Source organism: Protopterus annectens, chromosome 7.part0 (assembly GCF_019279795.1).
Source record: "Protopterus annectens isolate FY-2018-M chromosome 7.part0, PAN1.0, whole genome shotgun sequence".
NCBI classification, from domain to species: Eukaryota; Metazoa; Chordata; order Ceratodontiformes; family Protopteridae; genus Protopterus; species Protopterus annectens.
Window position 1 is genome coordinate 1,691,393,164 of NC_056739.1, and position 20,469 is coordinate 1,691,413,632.

The window sequence follows — 20,469 nt, forward strand, 5'->3', positions numbered from 1 at the left end:
GAGCAATATTCTTTTTAAAAAATGAAACACGAACAATTTGGAAATCAATATTTTCTGAGATGGCTAGGGAAATTAAGCCATCTACTATCTTTTACACCATGGAAGAGTTAGGAGAAAGATCCAATATGAATAGATATTAGGTTACATTCAGGATGCAGCAAGCAGGTCTTTTCAGCTAACAAAACCAGAGCACTGTATGTGGGACATATTAAGAATGATACCTGGAACAATTTGATAAAGAGATGCCTGTAGCATTTATTAGTTAAATCCCTGAGTTTCAGTTTTGGGAAGATCTTCATGCAGGAATCATGCTTACCTGTGAGGGTTCTGTGAACAGATGTACTAGAAATCCAGAAGACAGGGTTACATTTGACAACTTTAACCATAAAGCTACTGACTTTAATTTACTTAGAAAACCACATAAAATCCAGAAGACAGGGTTACATTTGACAACCTTAACCATAAAGCTACTTACTTTAATTTACTTAGAAAACCACATAGAGAGTGGCCATGATGGGTTAAGTAGTACGTAGAAGCAAGATAAAAAGAGTTATGTAATTATCATAACTTGGAATCTGTGCTATCTAGTGTCATTATTCATTACAGATGGGTCTTGGATCCAAGCTGGCAACTGATGGACAGATCCAGAGCTCAAGCTCCTCCCCTTCTCATAATTCCCTGCTGACCTGTAACCCTCAGATCGAGTTTGCTGAATAAAGAAAAAAAGCAGCACCATCTGCCCAGGAGACTAAACTATCCCCAAGGTAAAACATCATTCCAGCTCTACCAGATCCCCAGAAGAAGGGGGAAGGAGGGTGGGAATGTGATGAATAAAGACACTGGATAGCAAAGATTCCAAGTTATGGTAAATACATAACTCTTTATTTGATGCTATTCATGCTTTATTCACCACGGATGGGTCAGAGTCCCCACCTACTATAAATCCTGGGTGGCCTCAAGGAAGGATATACCGGAGTACAGAGGAACCAAAGGAAGCCATGTTCCTAGACAGCAAGTCCAACTTATAGTATGAAACAAAAGTGTACGGATTAGACCAAATAGCTGCTGCACAAATCTCATCCAAAGAAGGTTTAGCCAAGAAAAGGCTAAAGACATAGCCACAGACCTAGTAGAGTGGACTTTAACTGGTCTGGTTAGTGCCATACGCCTGCTACCAAAAATGTGGGAAATACAGCTAGCAATCCATCCAGAAATAGTTACCTCAGAAACCATTAGACCTTTGCTGCTCTGAGAAAAGGCCACAAAAAGCTGGTCCGACTTTCGAATTTCCTCAGTGTTCTTAAGATAAAAATGTAGTTGCCTACGGATGTCTAAGCAATGCAATGTATACTCCCCCTTATTAGAATAATTAGGGAAGAAGACTGGTTGAGGTTAGCTTCCAAAGCCACCTTCAGAACAAACAAAGGATTTGTCCTAAAGGATACCCTATCCTTGTGGAAGACCACATAAAAGGGGACTTAAAGCTAAGGGCCTGCAACTCAGAAACTCTCTTGGCTGAAGTAATGGCCACTAAAAATGCCATCTTCCAAGACAGAAACTTAAGATCACAAGATGCAGTTAGTTTAAAAGGCTTTTGTGTCAAGGACTGCAGCACCAGGGTTAAATCCCATGGTGGGGAAGGATCTTTGATAGGCAGTCTAAGAAGAAAGACCCCATTGAGAAAGGCTTTGCATAGTTTAGAAGAAAAGGTAGACCCTCATTCAGATTGAAATTAGAGATGGCTGCCAACTGGAGCTTAATCGTAGAGAAGTTAGCACCTTACTGAAAGAGAGAAGCGAAGAAAAGCAAAATATCTGGAATCGGGACTGAAAAAGGATCCAAATTACATTGTCTGGCCAAACAGAAAATCTTTTCCATTTACTGGAATACACCTTCTTCATAGATGGCTTATGAGATGTCAAGATAATACGTCTCACTAGAGAGGGGAGCCTGGACTGTGAAAGTATTACTGGAATTGGAAGAACCAAGTGGTTAGACAAAGAATTTGGAGGTTGGGAAGTGGAAGTTCCCAGGGGTGGGAGATAAAGATCAGGAACTGGATCCAATATCCAGTGAAGATATTTTAGATAAGATCAAAGGAGGGAGAACCATGTGTGGAGAGACCAAAAGGGGGCAATGAGGATGAGAGGGGTCTTCAGGCGGTGAGCTCTTTGTAAGACCTTGGGAATTAGAGGAGTAGAAGGGTAAGCATAGCAGAGTCCTGATGGCCAATCATGAACCAGAGTGCCCCTGGGTGACTCCCCCATGGGGGGGGTCAGGGCAAAGTAGCTGTTGCACTTGTGGCTGACTGGGGAGACAAAGAGATCGCAGCATGGTTGATCCTAATGGTTGAATATATGATGTGCCACGAATGGATTCAGGGACCACTTGTGGGGGCTCAAGACAGACTTGCTGAGTCTGTCAGCCAGCACACTGGAACTGCTGGGAATGTGACTTGCAGGAAGAAAGCCCCTGGAAGACATTGCCTGTTCCCACACTCCCATGGCCTCTCTCCATAGGGGATAAGACCATGTTCCCCCTTGTTTGTTGGTGTACCAGACCACCACATTGTCCGTTTGAACTGCTATGGTCCCCAGAGAGAGGCACTCCTGAAAAGTTGCAATGTTAGGAGGACTGCTCACATCCCCAGGAAGTTTGTGTGCAATTTGGTCTTTGTGGAAGACCACGTGCCTTGAACCGTCCTACTCAGGAAATGCCCCAACCCCAACAAGGAGGCATCCATGGTCACCGCAGCCTTGGGAAGGGGAAGACAAAAAGGCCTGCCTAGAATCAGATCCTGTGACTGAAGCCACCATGCAAGATTATTTCTGCACACCTGAGTAATCCTGACAGTCACAGACATGGGATGAACCTGAGCAGACCATTGGACTGCCAGGGTCCACTGAAGCAGCCACATGTGATACCTGGTGAGTAGCACTAACTGGATGGCAGCTGCCATCGAGCCTAACTCCTAAAGAATGAGATGAACTGATGGGCATTCTAGATGTAAGAAGCGAGACACCTGATCTTGAATAAGCTGGACCCAACATAATAGTAGTGCTGCAGTCTCTGACACTGTGTCCAATTGGATTTCGATGCACTCAAAGCTTTGGCATGGAGAAAGATTGGATTTGGGCAAATTGACTGTAATGCCTAGATGCTGAAAAAGGCTGAGGGCATAACTGGTGGCCATTAGAAGTCAATGCCTTATGGGTGCCGTAAACAGCCAACTGTCCAGGTATGGAAGACCTAGAATTCTTGCAGCCAGAGATGAGCTGCCACCATTGCCATGTATTTGGTGAACACCCGGGGGGGGCTGTGGTGAGACCAAAGGGTAGGGCACTGAACTGGTAGTGATTGGCCCCTAAATGAAAATGCAGATGTCTCCTGGAGTGCCTGGCACTCTTGATATGATAGTACACATCCTTGAGATACATTGAGCACATCCAATCATACTTTCGCAACAGATGCAGAATGGACTGGACAGTGACCATCCGGAACTTGGACTTCTTGACTGACAAGTTTAGTTTACTAGGATCCAATATCTGGCATAGGTCCCTCATCTTTTTTGGCACCAGAAAGAAGCGAGAGTAAGTTCCAGACCTTTGTTGTCCTGTTGGGATCTCTTGGATGGCTCTTTTTTGAAGAAGGTCCTGGACTTCAAGATAGGCCAACTTGCTTTGGCGGGGATGGAATGCCCAAGAGGGATTTTAGAACTGGAGGGGGTGAGAAATGGGAATGAAGTAACCTCTGGAAATAATTTTTAACACCCACTGATCAGAGGTGAGACTTGTCCAGGCTAGTGAGTGAAGGCAGAATCGTCCCCTGACTGCCTTCAGGGCACAGCAGTCAGGCAGCTCTTCAGGAGCACTGAAAGGGCTTCTCTGAGAAAGGTTGAGATCCCTCACTCTGTGGACCCCCCCCCCTGCCCCTGGGGTGGCATCTGTCATTGAATCCCCTGCCCCATCCTGCAGAACAGGATTCTTGAGATGCATCCTGGAAGACAGACCGAGTCCTGCAGAACCAAAGCTTTGTACTCCCCTTCTGAAACTTGGAAAAGGAATGTTGGGGAGTTACTTATCTACCACATGAGGAAGCTCGAGACTGGATCACATCCTACAAGTTCAGCAGCAAGTGATATGTGAGGGTTACAGGTCAGCAGGGTATTATGGGAAGGAGAGGAGCTTGAGCTCTGGATCTATCCTTCAGTTGCCAGCTCGGATCCGAGGTTAGATTCAACACCCATCTGTGATGAATAATGAGACAGACAGCATCAGATCAGTAGGTAAATGCAGGTAGATAAGTACTGTATAATATATGTGTGTGTGTGTGTGTGTGTGTGTGTGTGTGTGTAAGAGAGACAGAAGACAAACACTGATAAGTTTGGATTACTCTAGGAACATGACATGTATTAACAGATTTTTACTGAGGTATGGCACAAATTGATACTAACTCCTAGATATGCTACTAAATCAAGAAAATATAAGTTCTTTGGGTGGTAGTACTTTTTCACACTTTTGTCATACACCTGTTAGGCTATTTATTATGAATCCAACTGTTAGGGATGTTAAAAGTGTTGCACATGGGCACTGGAGTTATATCATTTTTGTTTTTGGAATGTCCAAAATTTCAAGAATTTAAGGGTGCTATATAGATCATCTGGTCACTCTTGTCTAGTCTAGCTTGATTACAGTTAAAAGTCTAATGTTAATGACTGGGTGTGGTACTGAGAACTATGCTACTTAATTTTTTTTAGTGGTGAAGAAGGATATTACAAAGAGATGAAGACAGAGTGAACCACTGAAGATTGAGGAAATAAGAACAATTAATCAGGAATTAATGGAAACGGAGCATGAGATAGATACAGGTAGTACAACACTGAGAATATTAGTTAAAAGGTCAGTCTGCCAAGCCAAAACTGATACTCCACAGATATCAGGAAAGAGTTAGTTTTTGAAGAGAAGGTTAACACTAAGTTGAACTACCTAGTATAGAGATGTTAAAGTAAACTGAGAAGATTAAAACAATTAAAATACTACATTTATTTATGATTTTGGCTTGCCATCTAGATGGGATTATATAAAAAGAAACAATGAAACAGACTGATTTTCTTTGTGAAATGTTATAAGTGTATTATCTGGAGTAAACTCTGCTAGATTCATATTAGATTTTATATTAACATTGCATCACACTTCCTTCTCTACATAACACAAAGTTTACTGTCTATTTACCTTTTGAACCTTATACGCAGAATATGAGTGCTGTGGATTTTGTCCATGGTTGTGTTTCTTCATTTCTACTTTTTTATTCCTCCATTGCTCTTATTTTGTTAAGTTATGCATTACTATAGCTTGTGCTGCCTGAACTAAGAAATTCTGTACTTTGGATGTTTATTTAAAAACTCTAATAAAACTGATATTTAAAAGAGATACAGAAATAAAACACACCTGATTTGTGTGTACAGTAAATTCTAATTAATATTTACTTTAGGGAGTTTAACCTGTACAGTGAAATCTGCCTGAAGAGAAGCAAAATGTGACAGTTGGAAAGAAATTAATAGACAAAGGCCAATAACTACTGAAGTGCCACAGAGCTCTTTAAAATGGTAAAGAGTTATTTTAGTTTAGTAGCTGGCATCTGATATCATAATGGGGTTGTAAAGCAACCTGTAAACTGAAGGCAATGGTGGGTGCAATGGTTACAGATGAAGAAGTAAGTTATTAACAAGACCTTATACAGTTTACAAGTTTGACAGGAATGGCAACCAGAGTTTAATGTAAATAAAACATTACAAAGTTATGTACTGTGATACAAAGCAAATATATGGAAAACAAACAAGCTAAGAGGGATGCAGCATGGAAAGGAGACAAAAGAAAAAGTATGGTACACATAGTTACCTTACCATACACCAACAGTAGTTCAAATAGATCAATGCTGCATTAACCATTACACATGGGGAGTACTCTGCCCAGGATAATGTGCAGTCTACAAAGCTTCAGGCATCTTCCTTGTATGTTGTACATCTAACTTTAGCATAACTGGATGTGCTAGGGTAACAAGAGACATACAGATGTGAGAAAACTCAAAGCTTCTTTATCCTTAGAAAGGGAAACAGAAACCAATTGCTCCAAGTGAAGTCTTGTCATTAAGAGAAAAAGGAGAAGGCTATCTCAGCCAGGGAGGGGATATACAGGGAAGATACAAGTACTGCAACAGTGAGCCAAGTTAACTACACATCTGTACTATGTTTTTCATCAGATCACTGCTGCAGTAGGCATTACATATGAGATGACTGTCAAAATTCAAGAAGAAATGGTGGATGGAGAAGGACCAGAGTCCAGAATTCTAGTGTTGCAGTGGAGAAATCTATTCCTGCACTGGAAACAATATCCAGCTTGTAATGTTTGGTAAATGTATGAACAGTAAACCAAGTATCTGCTTCCAAACAGATCTAGAATCCACACCCTTCTAGAAAGCCCTAGAAGTGGCAACTGCATTAGTAGAATGAGCCTTGACACACTCAAGATGATTGATTTCCATGGTTAGCATAGCAAAACTGAATGGAGAGGGAAAGTCATCTAAAAAGAGCTTGTTCAGAAGCTATCTGTCCCCTTTTCTTACCATCATGACATACAAAAAGTTGATCGGATTTTCTGAATTCTTGAGTTTTCCCAATATATCTATTCCCATGAAAAATCCTTTCTCCCTTGTTTTGTGGTCAGAATAGAAAACAAGAAGCTGGACAGTTTGATTATGGATAAACTCAGATACAACTTCAGGCATAAAGGAAGGACTAGTTTTCAGACTCACCCTAACCTCATCAAAAATGACTGAGTAGACATATAGTCCTGTACTTCAGATACCTGTCTTGTAATGGTTAATAATGCAAACAGGGCAATCTTCTAGGTTAGAAACTTAAGAGCACCACCATCAAGATATCAAATTATAAAATGGGCATCAGGTGGTGCCCTCTTCAGGTCTTTCTTGTCAAGACTATTGAGTCCAATGGTCCTAGGTAATAGCAAGACCTTCCCAATTGACCTAAGTATAGATCAAGGACCCTAATCTAAATGGAAAAAGAAAAAGGAGTGGTGGGATGATGAAGATGTGAAGTGAGATGCACCCCAAACTAAGGAAAGGATTCAAGAAAGAAGAGGTGGAAGGAAAGTGGGAAAGATACTGCAACATAGTCCTGCCCGAACATTCACAACTATCGTAAAAGTAAACAAAGGTGTTCTATGTTCATCGTAGTCAATATTGCAGTAATGATTCTTGAGAAGTCTCCCAGAGCTTTTAAGGGGGTTGTTGAACAGAAGTACTGGCTGGGGAAGAGAGGCTCTGCAAAATATCAGAGGCAAACCCAGCTCTGGCCCTTAAAATTGAGACAATGTGGTAAGGTTTAGTGAAGGTGTAGATAGATAACCAAGTTGTTGCCTCTAGAATGGCTTGAGTGGGCATCCATTTTATAAAAGCACTAACAGTAGATTTATGGCTGGTGGAATGAGCTCTGACTTTACAAGAAAATTGCTTGCCATGGCCATGGTAGGAATAACAAAAGGTGATGCATATAACTATCCATTGAGAAACAGTTTGTTTAGTCACAGGTTTTCCTTGCTTACCTTCAGCAAATGCTACCAACAGTTGGGTCTGATTTGTTAGAAAATGGTCTATTGCAAGTAATATCTCAACTCTCTGCAAGTTTAAGGAATATATAATTATTACTCCTTTGTTTTATAAATTTGGGAAGAGCACATGGAGATGAATGGCTTGACTCATTAGTATTTTTAAAAGCACCTCAGACATAAAAGGGGGCTAGTTTTAAGGGTGACATATCACTGTAGAAGAAATGGAGGTGCTCCTTGCACATTAGGGCTTAGAGTTCACAGTCATACCTGGTAGAGGTGAGAGCTAGAAGCAGAGTGGTTTTCCATGCTAAAAGCTTTACAGGAGCTGCAACTAACAGTTCCAATGGTGCGAGATGGAGCCTTTCAAGCACAAAATTTAAATACCAGGGAGAAACAGGTTTTCTTCTATGTTAAAAAGAACAGGCCCCTGCACGTATGGTAGCTGCATGGCTCCAAAACCAAATCACAACCAAAAAAACAGTACAGCAAGCAAACAGTGACAAAAGAAAAGATATTTATTGGGAGGACATAAAACAAAAAATAAAGCAAACAGACTGGTTTCAGCTGTCACTGTTTGCTGGCTCTGCTGTTTTTTTCTTCTATGTTGTCTGAGATGAATAATCTCCTTAAGGCAACCTGTACATGGTTCATCTCCCAGGTCCACTGCTTGTAAACTTTTCATCTCCCAAACCCCTGCTTACACTTATCAAGGGTATCAGAATTTGTCAGATATTTGGGATGCATGGCTAGGCTTAAAAAGGCCCTTGTGGTTGTTAGCCTGGTAAACTATGAACCAATTAAGAACATGTTTAAATGTGGATGAGAGTAAATATGGGGAGAGCTTAGGAGGAATACTGAGATGGGCAAGGCATGAACCTTGATAATGGAATAGGATAACCCGTCTGAATAGGTAGGAGAGGTATTCACAAATTTGAAATATGTTACATTGTGAAGACAGAAGCATCTAGCTTGGTTAACAATTTCTAGTGCCTGGTTTCCTGGCCTCTTTCAGGATGGATAGGATATCTTGCGAGTGGGGTAAAGTGGATGGATCAAAATCCAGTCTTCCAAATATAATAGGTGAGGATACTAACATCTTATCATAATGACAACACTTTTCATATCATCATGGACTGTAAATGATCTCATAGGTACAGACAGAAAGGAAAGAACAATGAATTATACTATGAAATGCACCATGGAAACAGAAATGTATAGGAGACGCATTTGGAAAGAACTGAGCATGCGAATTTGATAAAGTAAGGATTTCAGGGTTTATATTCAGCAGAATATCAGAGGCAAAGGAAAAGAAAAATGGTTATATTAATTGCTAGAGGAACTTCAATAGGGATAGAAGAGGAAAAAAAGATAATAATGGTAAAGTGGTGGTAGTAAGAGGCTACTGGCTAGGGAAGAGGATTACGCTAGCAGATACTTACATTCCACATAAAAAAAGTTATGTTCATAGGTAGGTTCATAGGTAAGTACTCGGCTATCTGCCCGAGGGCATCTGTAAACCTAGCCAGAATGTGTTGGCTTTCGCTGCCCCCTTAGATTAGTTCCCTGTGCCTCTGTCCAGCAGAGCCATTACATTGATCCCCAGGGTAAATTTTCTGTTTCCCATCCACTCGTCAAGGTTTCCCCTTGAAGAGTGTTAGTGAGGGTCTCTGCCTAATGTAGATTGGAGTCCTGTTCCAAAGCATGGGGAGTCTCTGGGACAGGAATCTATCCCTCCAGCAAGTCCTATTTATTGTTGTGGTGAGGTTTAGATCCCTAGAGCGTGTGGCTCTCGGGGATTTGTTTTTTTAGGTGGAGCATGTCCATCAATTCTGGGTTGGACATGACCTTGTATGTCAGGCAGAGATTACCTCTGAGTAAGCAGTATGCAACCGAGTACAGCTGGAGTTTCTTCAGTCGGGCTGCATAGGGCATCTGTTTGAGGACAGTAATCCTCTTGGTGAGGTACTTCTGTGGTCTTTCCAGCTGTTGCAGGTGTCTTGTAAGGTACGTCCCAAATGGGGCATTGTACTCTATGATGGGTCTGATGAGTGATGAGTAGAGGGGCACAGTAATCTCTTTTGTTCTAGATGCGAACCCTTTTGTGATTAGGTGGGCCACATAGAAGGATTTTCTAACCACCTTGGCAATATGATTATCAAAGGAGAGATTACCAACTACTTGGGTCCCCAGATCCCTTATTACATTTTCTGTATTTATGGGACTACCACGTATGTGGTAGTTCATGGTACTGTTTTTCCAAAGGGGATGACTATGCACTTTTTGGCATTTAGCTTGAGGCCATGATTTTGACACGAGGTATCCATCTCAGTGAGACCCTTCTGGAGGATGTCTGTATCAGCCAGAGAGTCAATTATGGCCCCCAGTTTGCAGTCGTCTGCGAACTTGGTCAGCCATAGTCCTCCTGTGCTTGCCTGTACCTCTGAGAAGTATATACCAAACAGGAGGGGGTCCCAGGAGTGAGCCCTGGGGGGTGCCACTTGTAACCGGTTTACAGTTGGACCTAGAGCCTGCAACTCTCACCGTGTGGGTTCTATCCATGAGATAATTGGCAACCCATCTCATGACGTAGGTGTTTATGTTCAGCTTGGTGAGCTTGTCTATAATACCAGAATGGGGAATGGTGTTGAAAGTCTTTGCAAGGTCTAAGTAGGCTGTGTGGACCTCCTTTCCCTCATCTAAAGCCTTGGTAACTGTCTCAAAGATGTCCACCAGGTTTAGGAGGCATGATCTGCCCTTAACGAAGCCAAACTGGGTAGGGTCCAATGTTTGGAGGTTCTCAATGTCTCTGTTAATAAGTTCCATGATGATGCGCTCCATAGCCTTGCAGACCAGGCTAGTCAGGCTTATAGGGAGATAGTTCCTGGGGTCCATTGTGGCTCCACCTTTGTGGAGCAGGATAACTGTTGCTGTGCACCACTCTATGGGTACGTAGCCTGTAGAGAGGCTGAGTTTGAACAGTGTGTTGAGGTGAGGGGTTAGTTCATTTTGGAGTTTGTGTAAGACACAGCATGGGACACTGTCCGGTCCCATTGAAGCTGTGTTTTTGGCTTTGGATAGGGCTGTTTTAACCTGTATGTCAGTGACTGCTGGGGCTCTACATTCTTCTGGTATGGTTATGGGCTCTTTAGGGGGTGAAAGGGGGGTGAAGTTTGCACTAAACCTGTTTGCCAGAATGTTGGCAATATCAGTCGGTTCAGTGTATTTTGTGCCATTCTGCACTAACTCAAAGCAGATTTGAGAGTTTCCACTTAGGTTCTTGGCATAGCTAAAGAATGCTTTGTGGTTATCTTTGGAGTCCTTGGCAATTTTTCTTTCGAAGCTAGCCTTGGATGATTTTATGAGGGATTGTAGTTTCTTGCTGATACTGATCAGGGATGTCTTTCCTTCTTGGGATTTTACTCTTTTCTGTACTAGTTTCCTCCTTCAATTGTATAGCTTGTTTATGGCAGGGGTCCACCAGACTGGTTTCCTTTTCTTGGAAGAGTGAGTCTTGGTTTTACTTGGGATAGCATGATCCATGCATTCTTGCAGGTGCTCATAGGGTGCCTTTGTAAGGGATTCAGCAGCTTGGACAGCGCTGTCCTTCAGCATGAGGGCTGTGAACCTTTCCACCTCGGTCTTAAGTAATGTGAAGTTTGCTTTTGAAAAGTTTCTCATGGTGGTTTCCTTGAGTGGGGGTGGGGGTGGAATGTGGATATCCAGAGTAATTAGTCTATAGTTTGATCTAACCAGCAAGGGGTTGACCTCCAGTGTAGAACACCGGTTGCCCATGTTGGTGATGACCAGGTCCAATATGCTGTCACCTCTGGTGGGGGTGTTGACCAGTTGATCCAGGGCTTTCGAGTTTATAAATTCTAGGATGCGTTGGGCAAGGGAGTTAAGTACTTGAGTAGTTCTCCCTGTTAATGTTTGGGTAATTGAAATCACCCAATATTAGGGCGTTTGGTAGGACCTTCATATTTTCCAATGTCTACTGAAATGCTAAATGGGGGTCCTGGGTCATGGTGGGTGATCTGTAGCAAGCTACAATTTGAATTGCAATTTTGCCTATTGTTAGTTGCACATGGATGATCTCTGAGGCATTGTGCTGTGCCACTAACCTGGAGGTGTGAGTATCCTTGATGAATATGGATACACCCCTGCCTTTTGTGTTTCGGTCTGGGTTATGTGGCTGAAAAGTATGGTATGAGTTATAGCCTGGTAGTGCTGGGATGCTCTCTGCAGCCTTAAACAAGGTTACTGTTACTGCGCAGATATCAGTGTTCTCCATACTGAGGAGTGCCACGCATGCATGCATTTTGAGGTTTAGACTTCTGGCGTTGAGTAGCATTACCCCTAGTTTTTGGTTACTTGTGCTATTTACAGTGGTGGGTTTGTCTTTTGAGCCTTGCCTACAAAAGGCACTATGGGGGCGGCAAAAGCCTTGGCCAGTATTCGAAAGCCTAAGGGTGACAGCTGCAAGCCATCTCTTGTGAAGCAATGTGGCTTGTCGAGCATGTCATCCCAGGTGGACAGATACTGGATCCTCTTTGAATGACACCAGAAACTTAGCCAATTTTTGAAATTGATCATTTTTTCTTTATAATGTGGCATCATTCTTGGTGAGGGCAGGATGCTACTCAGGGTCAGGGTCATACTGACCTGGGATATGTGATCAGAGAGAGCTCTTCCATGTCTCTTTTCATGTAGTCCAGGGAGGTACGTCTCAGGTCATTCACACTAACATGGACAATGACAGAGTTGTATTTGTACTTGTCCTGGAGCAACCTGAGTGCTTGTGTTATGTGTCGGATCCTGGTGCCCGAAAAGCAGCTAACTTTAACCTTCTCCTTGTCCAGCCTAGTTAGTGGGACATCAGTGTGCCTGACTATAGAGTCACCTATTACTAGTGTGTTGGGTATGTTATTTTGCCTTAAGGGCTGTGATTGCGTGGCACACTGATTATGTGAAGTATGTGTTTCATGGTTTGTGATGGGTGTGGAGGTTGCTTGGGTATCTGCTTTGGAGGTCTCTGTTGCTTTTGCAGATTTTTATTTAGAGCCTCCGAGTATGTTTTCGTGTATTTATGTGTTTTATTTGCTGGTGTAGGTTTAGTAGGTCTATGTGAGACTGGTGGTGTGTTGCAAGTATTTTCCTTCTCCTCTTGACTGTCAGTTCCAGTCTTGGGTTGAGAGAGCTTTGCCTCCAGTTTGGCTGTATAATTGCATCTCTCACATATATTAGTGTTTGGTGGTAGGAGGAGAGGGTTGTCTGTGTACATAAGGTAGTTGTAACATTGCCTCAAAATGCCCAGATTCACCAGTTGGACTGGAGAGTACACCTGAAACTGCCCTTTGGGCATGCCTGAATAAGTAAAGTGAGCTGCTTTACTGACTGGCTGGTAGGGACGAATAACGAGCCTTGTTCTTCTGGACAGTATAGGGGGGGGGGTCTAGTGCTAGGCTTAATTAGTGCTTGTAAGAAGTTTTGAGAAAGCGCTGGGCTGTGAAATGAATGGTTTGAGTATTTAAGTTGAAAGTATGTCTAGTTCCAAGGGAAAAATTGAAGAGTAGACTTCGTGGAGCCAGGAATAGTTTAACCCTAGCTAACCGGCACTGCCCAGCACACAAAACCACGCAAATGCGTTTTTATAGCAGGGAAATGAAAGAGATAGAAATTAGCCCAAAATGGCCAATAAACTACTAACTTCTGGGCTGAAACCACTCCTCCAGGGACAGATAAGCTGCTCAAAGCTTCCCTCTTTCACAGGTGAACAGAGAAACTTCCGTCTATCCAAGTAAGGTATGGGCAACACATAAACTTGTAACATAGTCCTGAATTTAGCAATAACCTGAAAACTAGACTATACTAGTTCAGAAAGGCGGGAAACAAGTATTTTTTTTTTTTTTCAGAAAATAAAACAGCTACAATCACAAACCCCCGACTTTAAATGGACAGGAATGGCTATCGCACTTTAGTGTGTAGCCTACAACAGTTAAACAGATTATTTAAACACAAAAATGACTTAGTTCAAGTGCAGGCAGCAAATATGTACAATATGTAGCAGAAACAAGCTTTTTAAATCGCAAAAACACTAAAAAATTGGCGTTTTAGGCAGAATTAGTTAAAGACAGTAAGAAAATGCAGAAAAATGATACTTAATCACTCCAAATTCTCTCTTTTGTCTCTCTGCTGATGTAGAACTCTGCAGGACACCTGGCAGGCACTTGCTGAGCTGAATACAAGTGCAAAAAATGTGCAAATTTGGTTTTTATAGCAGGGAAATGAAAGAGATAGAAATTAGCCAAAAATAGCCAATAAACTACTAACTTCTGGGCTACAGCAAACAAGGCACACAAATTTCAGAAAGAAACAACTCAAATAAGCAGGCACAATAAGCCTTTAGCAACCACAAACCACAACCACAAAGCCTTTAACCAGAAGTTCCCAGCTGAGAAGGTCAGAATTTAGCCTCTCCTCCCACAAGACTGCAGACCACAAATCTTCTTAATGTAAAATAACTGGCCTGAAGCCCCACGTGCTTAAACCAGAACTAATGCGCTTTTAGAATAACAGACACTGAGCCTTCAATCGGCAATTCCCAACTTAGAAGGATGTAAGCTACCTGTCCTGCTACAACAATGCAGTCCACGAACCTTCTTAATGTAAAACAACTGGTCTGAAGCCAGAGTGCTTAAACCAAAAGGCTTAGAATAACAGTTACAATTTAATCAGGCTACTACCAAGCAGTAACAACTGCAGCAGAATAATACAATTGAGTACTTGTAAGAAGAAGCACAAGCAAAATAAAGTAATAAAGTGGGAAGAAACAATTACAGTAAAAGCAGATGAATAAAGTGCATTTTTTATAACAATAGAAAACGAGCAAACTGATTTAAACAAATTACCCAATTAACCAGTAAAAAACTCAAAACTGAGCCCTGTTTCAGCAGTCTTCAATCAGACAAGTTCTAACTGCACACACCTGCCACTAGGGTGCAGGGGAACCGTCTCCAAAACAGATGGCCTGGATCTGATCGTTGCTCAAGTTATACAAATAAAGCTAGATTCAACAGGCCTGAATCTAGTCTATGCTACAGCAGACAAGGCACACCAATATCAGAAAAACAGTTCAAATAAGCAGGCACAGTAAGCCTTTGGCCAGAAATTCCCAGCTCAGAAGGGCAGAATCTAGACTCTCCTCCCACAAGAGTACAGATCACAAACCTTCTTAATGTAAAATAACTGGGCTGGAGCCCAAGTGCTTAAACCAGAACTAATACACTTTTAGAATAACAAACACTGAGCCTTCAATCAGAAATTCCCAACTTAGAAGGATGTAAGCTACCTGTCCTGCCACGACAGTGCAGACCACAAACTTTCTTAATGTAAAACAACTGGTCTGAAGCTCAAGTGCTTTAATCAAAAGACTTAGAATAACAGTTAGGCTACTACCAAGCAGTAATAAATGCAGCAGAATAAACACAATTGAGTACTTTTAAGAAGAGGCAAAAGCAAAATAAGGTAATAAAGTAGGAAGAAACACAAATACAGTAAAAGCAGATAAAGTGCATTTTTTTATATATAACAAGAGAAAACAAGCAAACTGATTTAAACAAATTACCCAATTAACCAGTAAAAAAAAACTCAGAACTGAGCCCTGTTTCAGCAGTCTTCAATAAGACAAGTTCAGGGCCTAAGTGGGTATGCCTACTCAGATGCTCTCTCTGTACTAGACAGGATGAGCTAATGAGACTAGACTAAGATAGAGATGGGATAGGGATGAACAGATGGGAATGGTAGGAATGTCTGAAATCAAAATATGATCTCACTGTACTCGGTTGAGTGAGCAAATGAGATGGGCCCAGGAGGAGTGTTCAAACACTAATTTACAGGAGGGGCGGTCAATTCCAAAGCCACCAAGATTAATACCACAACAAGAACATGGAGGGTGGATGGGGAACCTAACTGCAGAGACAGAGAGAGCTCACAATTTTCAGTGAACAAATAAATAAGCAGATAAATATAGTACTATTTTAACACAATATTCAATTAAACAATAAAACAGAAAAAATAAAATGCAGTACTATCTTATAACACTGAAAGTTTGTACTTATCTCAGCTTGTAATAAAGTTGATGTAGGTATGTAACAGCTAACCAAACAGCTCAAGTATGCAACTATTCAGCAGAAATAATTTCAAAGATAAGGGACTAAGACATTAAGGCACAGAGAAACCCTCTAGGCTAAGACTTCTACACCGAATATCAATGAAGTGAGAAGAATAAACCCACTAACTGCAGACACAGAGAGAGCTCACAATTTTCAGTGAACAAATAAATAAGCAGATAAGTGCAGTACTATTTTTAACACAATATTTAATGAAACAATAAAACAGAAAAAATAAAATGCAGTACTATCTTATAACACTGCAAGTTTGTACTTATCTCAGCTTGTAATAAAGTTGATGTAGGTATGTAAAAGCTAACCAAACAGCTCAAGTATGCAACTATTCAGCAGAAATGTCATAATACATCTGTGTTATCCATTTTCATTCTTCATCAACTGATTGGTTTCAGATCAGACTTGGCCACTTCCTTCAGCTCCTCGGATCCAACTCTCAAACTCCCCCCTTTACCCCTAATGCCATGCCAATAAAACATACCTCAGATCGTGTTTGCTACCCCAGTATAACATGGATAATACCTTAAGGAAATCAAAAAGGTATAGATTAAAAGTATATAACTGCAGCCCAAACAAAGAACAGAGGTTCCCAAGGTTTATCTCTTAGGCCTCTCTAGAAACAAAGGAAAGGGTTTAATAAACCGGGAAGTTGAGGTAGAATGAATATGGACAACACAGAGATGTCATGATGAGTACATAATGTTTTTTATCTGATGTTAGCATTTTCATTCATTTCTCAACTGATGGGACAGAGCTCCCAGTTAGATGAACCTTGGGTGGCCTTCATGGAAAGATATTTTGGAGTACTAAGGAGCCAAAAGCAGCTCTGTTACTAGAAACCAAATCCAATTTGTAATGAGCAATAAAAGCATGAGCTCTGGAGCAAGTTACAGCTGCATAAATGTCATCTATAGATGTCCTTGACCAAAAAGCTGAGGATACAGCCATAGACCTTGTTAAATGAGTTATAGGGAGCTTAGGCAAGGACAACCCTCTTTTACATTGAGACGAAACATATGGAATTAGTTAACCATTTGGCCAGAGTAACTTTAGAAACTGTCATGCCCAATCTGTTAGGTGAGAGGAATACAAACAACTAGTCAGTCTTCTTGAAATCTTTGGTCCGATGGAGATAGAACCAAAGTTGTCTATGCACATTCAAAAGATGGAACAAGTATTCTCCCTTATTTAAGAAATTTGGAAAGGAAACTGGGAGGTTAATAAACCGTTTAATATTAGACTCAGAAACTACCTTAGGCAGAAAGGATGGGTTAGTCCATAAGGAAATTCTCTCTCTGTGGAAAAGCAGGCAAGAAGGTTTGGAGGAGGTAGCTTGGAGTTCGGATACTCATCTAGCTGTTGTAATAGCAAATAGAAAAATAGTTTTCCAAGACAAAAACTTAAGGTCTGTCTTGGCTGTAGGTTCAAAGGGGCCTTTGGTTAGACCTTGAAACAGGACAGTTAACTCCCAAGGATAAGTAGGATCCTTTACTGAAGGCCTAAGCAAGAATGTGCCTTTGATAAATGTTTTGCAAAATCTAGAAGAAGCTAAGGAAGAATTATTTTTACCAAAATGGAAGTATGAAATGACAGCCATCTGCAACTTAGTAGTAGAAAAACTAGCCCCTTCATTGAAAATTGAAGCTAAAATCTCAAGCACAACTGGTATAGGGGCAGAAAAATGGAACAAATCTCTCTCAAAGGCCCAAAAAGCAAATTGCTTCCATTTACTTCTGTACATTTTCCTAGTGGAAACCTTTTGAGAAGATAATAAAATATGACAGACCAGAGATGAAAGTGTGGGCTGTCTAGCAATCACTGGAACTGGAAAAACAATGCGGTCACCTTGAGGCCTGTTATGTCCAAAAGAGTAATCCCTGTCAGGTGAGACAATAAGGTCTGGACTGGGGTGCAGTATCCAGGGCAGATGTACAAGATACAGCCAAAGGAAGGGAAATCAAATTTGATGAGACCAAAAAGGTGCTCTTCAACCACCATGCTTTCTGTAGAAATTTTGAGGATTAGAAGTAATGGGGGTTAGCAGACTTGAGGGCCAATTTTGGGCTATAACCTCTCTGGGTGACTCCCCTGATGGAGGGACCAGGGCGAACAACCTGCTGCACTTGTTGTTGAGGGGAGAAGTGAAAAAGTCGCAGCATGCCTGGCCCCACTGATGGAAAATTCTCTCTGCTACTTTGACATTGAGAGATCACTTATGAAGCATCAAAACAGACTTATCTAGTTTGTCTGCAATCACATTGGTCTTACCTGGTATGTGCATTGCTATAAGAAACAGGACAGAAGAGTTCACCCACTGCCACACTCTCATTGCTTCCCGACAAAGTGGATAAGATCTGGTTCCTCCATATGCTGACATACCAGAATACAGACATACTGTCCATCTGAATAGCAATTGTTCTGGATGGGAGAATGTCTTGAAGTGCCTGCAACACTAGGCCTGTTCTCATTTCCATGACATTGACATGAGCCTTGGCATCTTCTGTGGACCAAGCACCATGGAATGTCCTTCCCTAGTAGTTCCCCCACTCCAGCTGGGAGGTGTCCATGGTCGCCATGGGCAGGGGAAGAACAAAGGAAAGGCCTTGAGCAACTTTTCTGACTGAAGCCACCAAAGAAGATATTTCTTGCAAGATTAGGTGATCTTGACTGGGGTGAACTAGAGCTGTTGAAGAACAGACCACTGCAAAGAGAGTGTCCACTGTAGAATTCGCATAAGAAGCCTGGCGGCTAAAGGAACCAGAATGATTGTTGCTGCCACGAACATAAAGCTTGCAAGATTAGTCGTGCTGAAAGAGAATGATACAACATCACTTCCTTGACTTGGGATCTGGGTGTCTGAATTTTTGTTGAAGGAAGAAATGCTATCTGATTGATACTGTCTAAATGAGCACCTATGAACTTCAAACTCTGCTTAGGCGTGAACTGTGATTTGCTGTAGATGACTGTAATGCCTAGGCAAAGACATAACTGAAGCAACTAGTCCCTTGCTTGTAGGAGTAGATGCCTGGTTGGGGCAGTTAGGAGCCAGTAGTCTAGGTACGGAAACACCCAGAACCTCAGCAGTCTCAAGTGAACTGCCATATACTTGGTAAACACCATGGGGGCTGTGGTGGGACCAAAGGGCAGGGCTTTGAACTGATAGTGACTGGACCCTAGGCAAATGCACAGAAATCTTCAGGATCATCTGTTCATCTTGATGTGATAGTACACAATTGTCCTCGCATAGAAATGGAAGAATGGACTCAACCATGACTACTCAGAACATTGACTTATTCATAAATTGATTTAGTTTGCTTAGTTCTAGAACTGGTTCCAGGTCCCCGTTTTTTGTTGGCACTAAAAAGAACCATAAGTTCGGAATCCTTTCTGGTCTGGTGGGACCTTGTTGATGACTTTTGTTTAGCAGCTTTTGAATTTCTTAAACTGCTGCCTCCCCCTGATTGGGTGGAATGTGGGGAAGCCTTTCTCTTTTGGATGGGGGGATCTGAGAAAAGGGTATGAAATAACCTCTGGATAGACTTTCTAGCACTTAAGAATATTTTGTTATTGATGCCCAGAGGTGGGCAGTTAGGCAACCTTTCAGGAGCTCTGAAAAGGTTTACCTGAAAAGGAATCTCAGAAACCCTGGGTCTGCAGGCCTCCCCTGCCATGAGGATGGCATCTTCCATTTGAACTCTCCTGTCTGTCTCTGGTGGAAGATATCACAGCGTGAATCCGTCAAAGGATCCTGGGATTTACAGAACCACATTTTCTTGCCTCTTCTTTGATTCATGGAAAAGGATCAATGAGGGACAGCAAAGCATATCCCTATGGCAGACAAGGTCCTTCTATCCTCTTCACTCTGGAAGAGCATTTCTTTTACAGTAGGGCCAAACAATGGCATTCCATCAAATGGGGCACTGATGAAAGAAGACTTGAAAGGCTCCACAAAGTCATGTAAGCACATCCAGGCATGTCTCCTAACGGCTATGCCTGAACCCACCACCTGTGAGGTATCCTCTGAAGCATGGAAAATTAGCCTCATAGACGCATTAGAGACAGATAAGAGAGTGGCCAGTTGTGAATACTTCTTGTAATCCTCCAAGGATATGGATATGGAGAGGGATTTGGAAAGTTCCTTAGTCAAATCCCACTGTAATCTTGTGAAGTTTGCCAAATAATTCAGAGCAAAAGGCAAAGGTCACTGAAGAAAAACATGTTTTCTGAATCTGTCCAACATCCTGGATACTGTTAGGGAGACGGACAGAGAAGCTCTACTCTGCCAGCTTCTTCTTTGTGGCAGCTTGTCACAACTATAGCATCAGCAGAACTCTCTTGCTCCAGTGTGGCCTATCTTTAAGTGGGAAAGAAAAGAAATTTATCAGGAAGACGGGGAATGGGTTCTACAGTATCCGATTCCTTCCAAGCCTAGCAAGAGACCAGATGTGTAAGCCAACTGGCTGGGGAAATCACCCAAAATATAGATAAGCCAGAACCAAAAGCTTCCAGAAACACTGCCTCCTCTTGGTTGGAGGTATCAGAGATCCAACCACCTTTATGCTTGAGAATAAGTTGTCTATGAAGGAGACATCATCCAGTGGAGATCTGGGGGACCTCTCCTCTTCATTATAGTTACTATCTTCAGTGAGAGATTCCTGAGA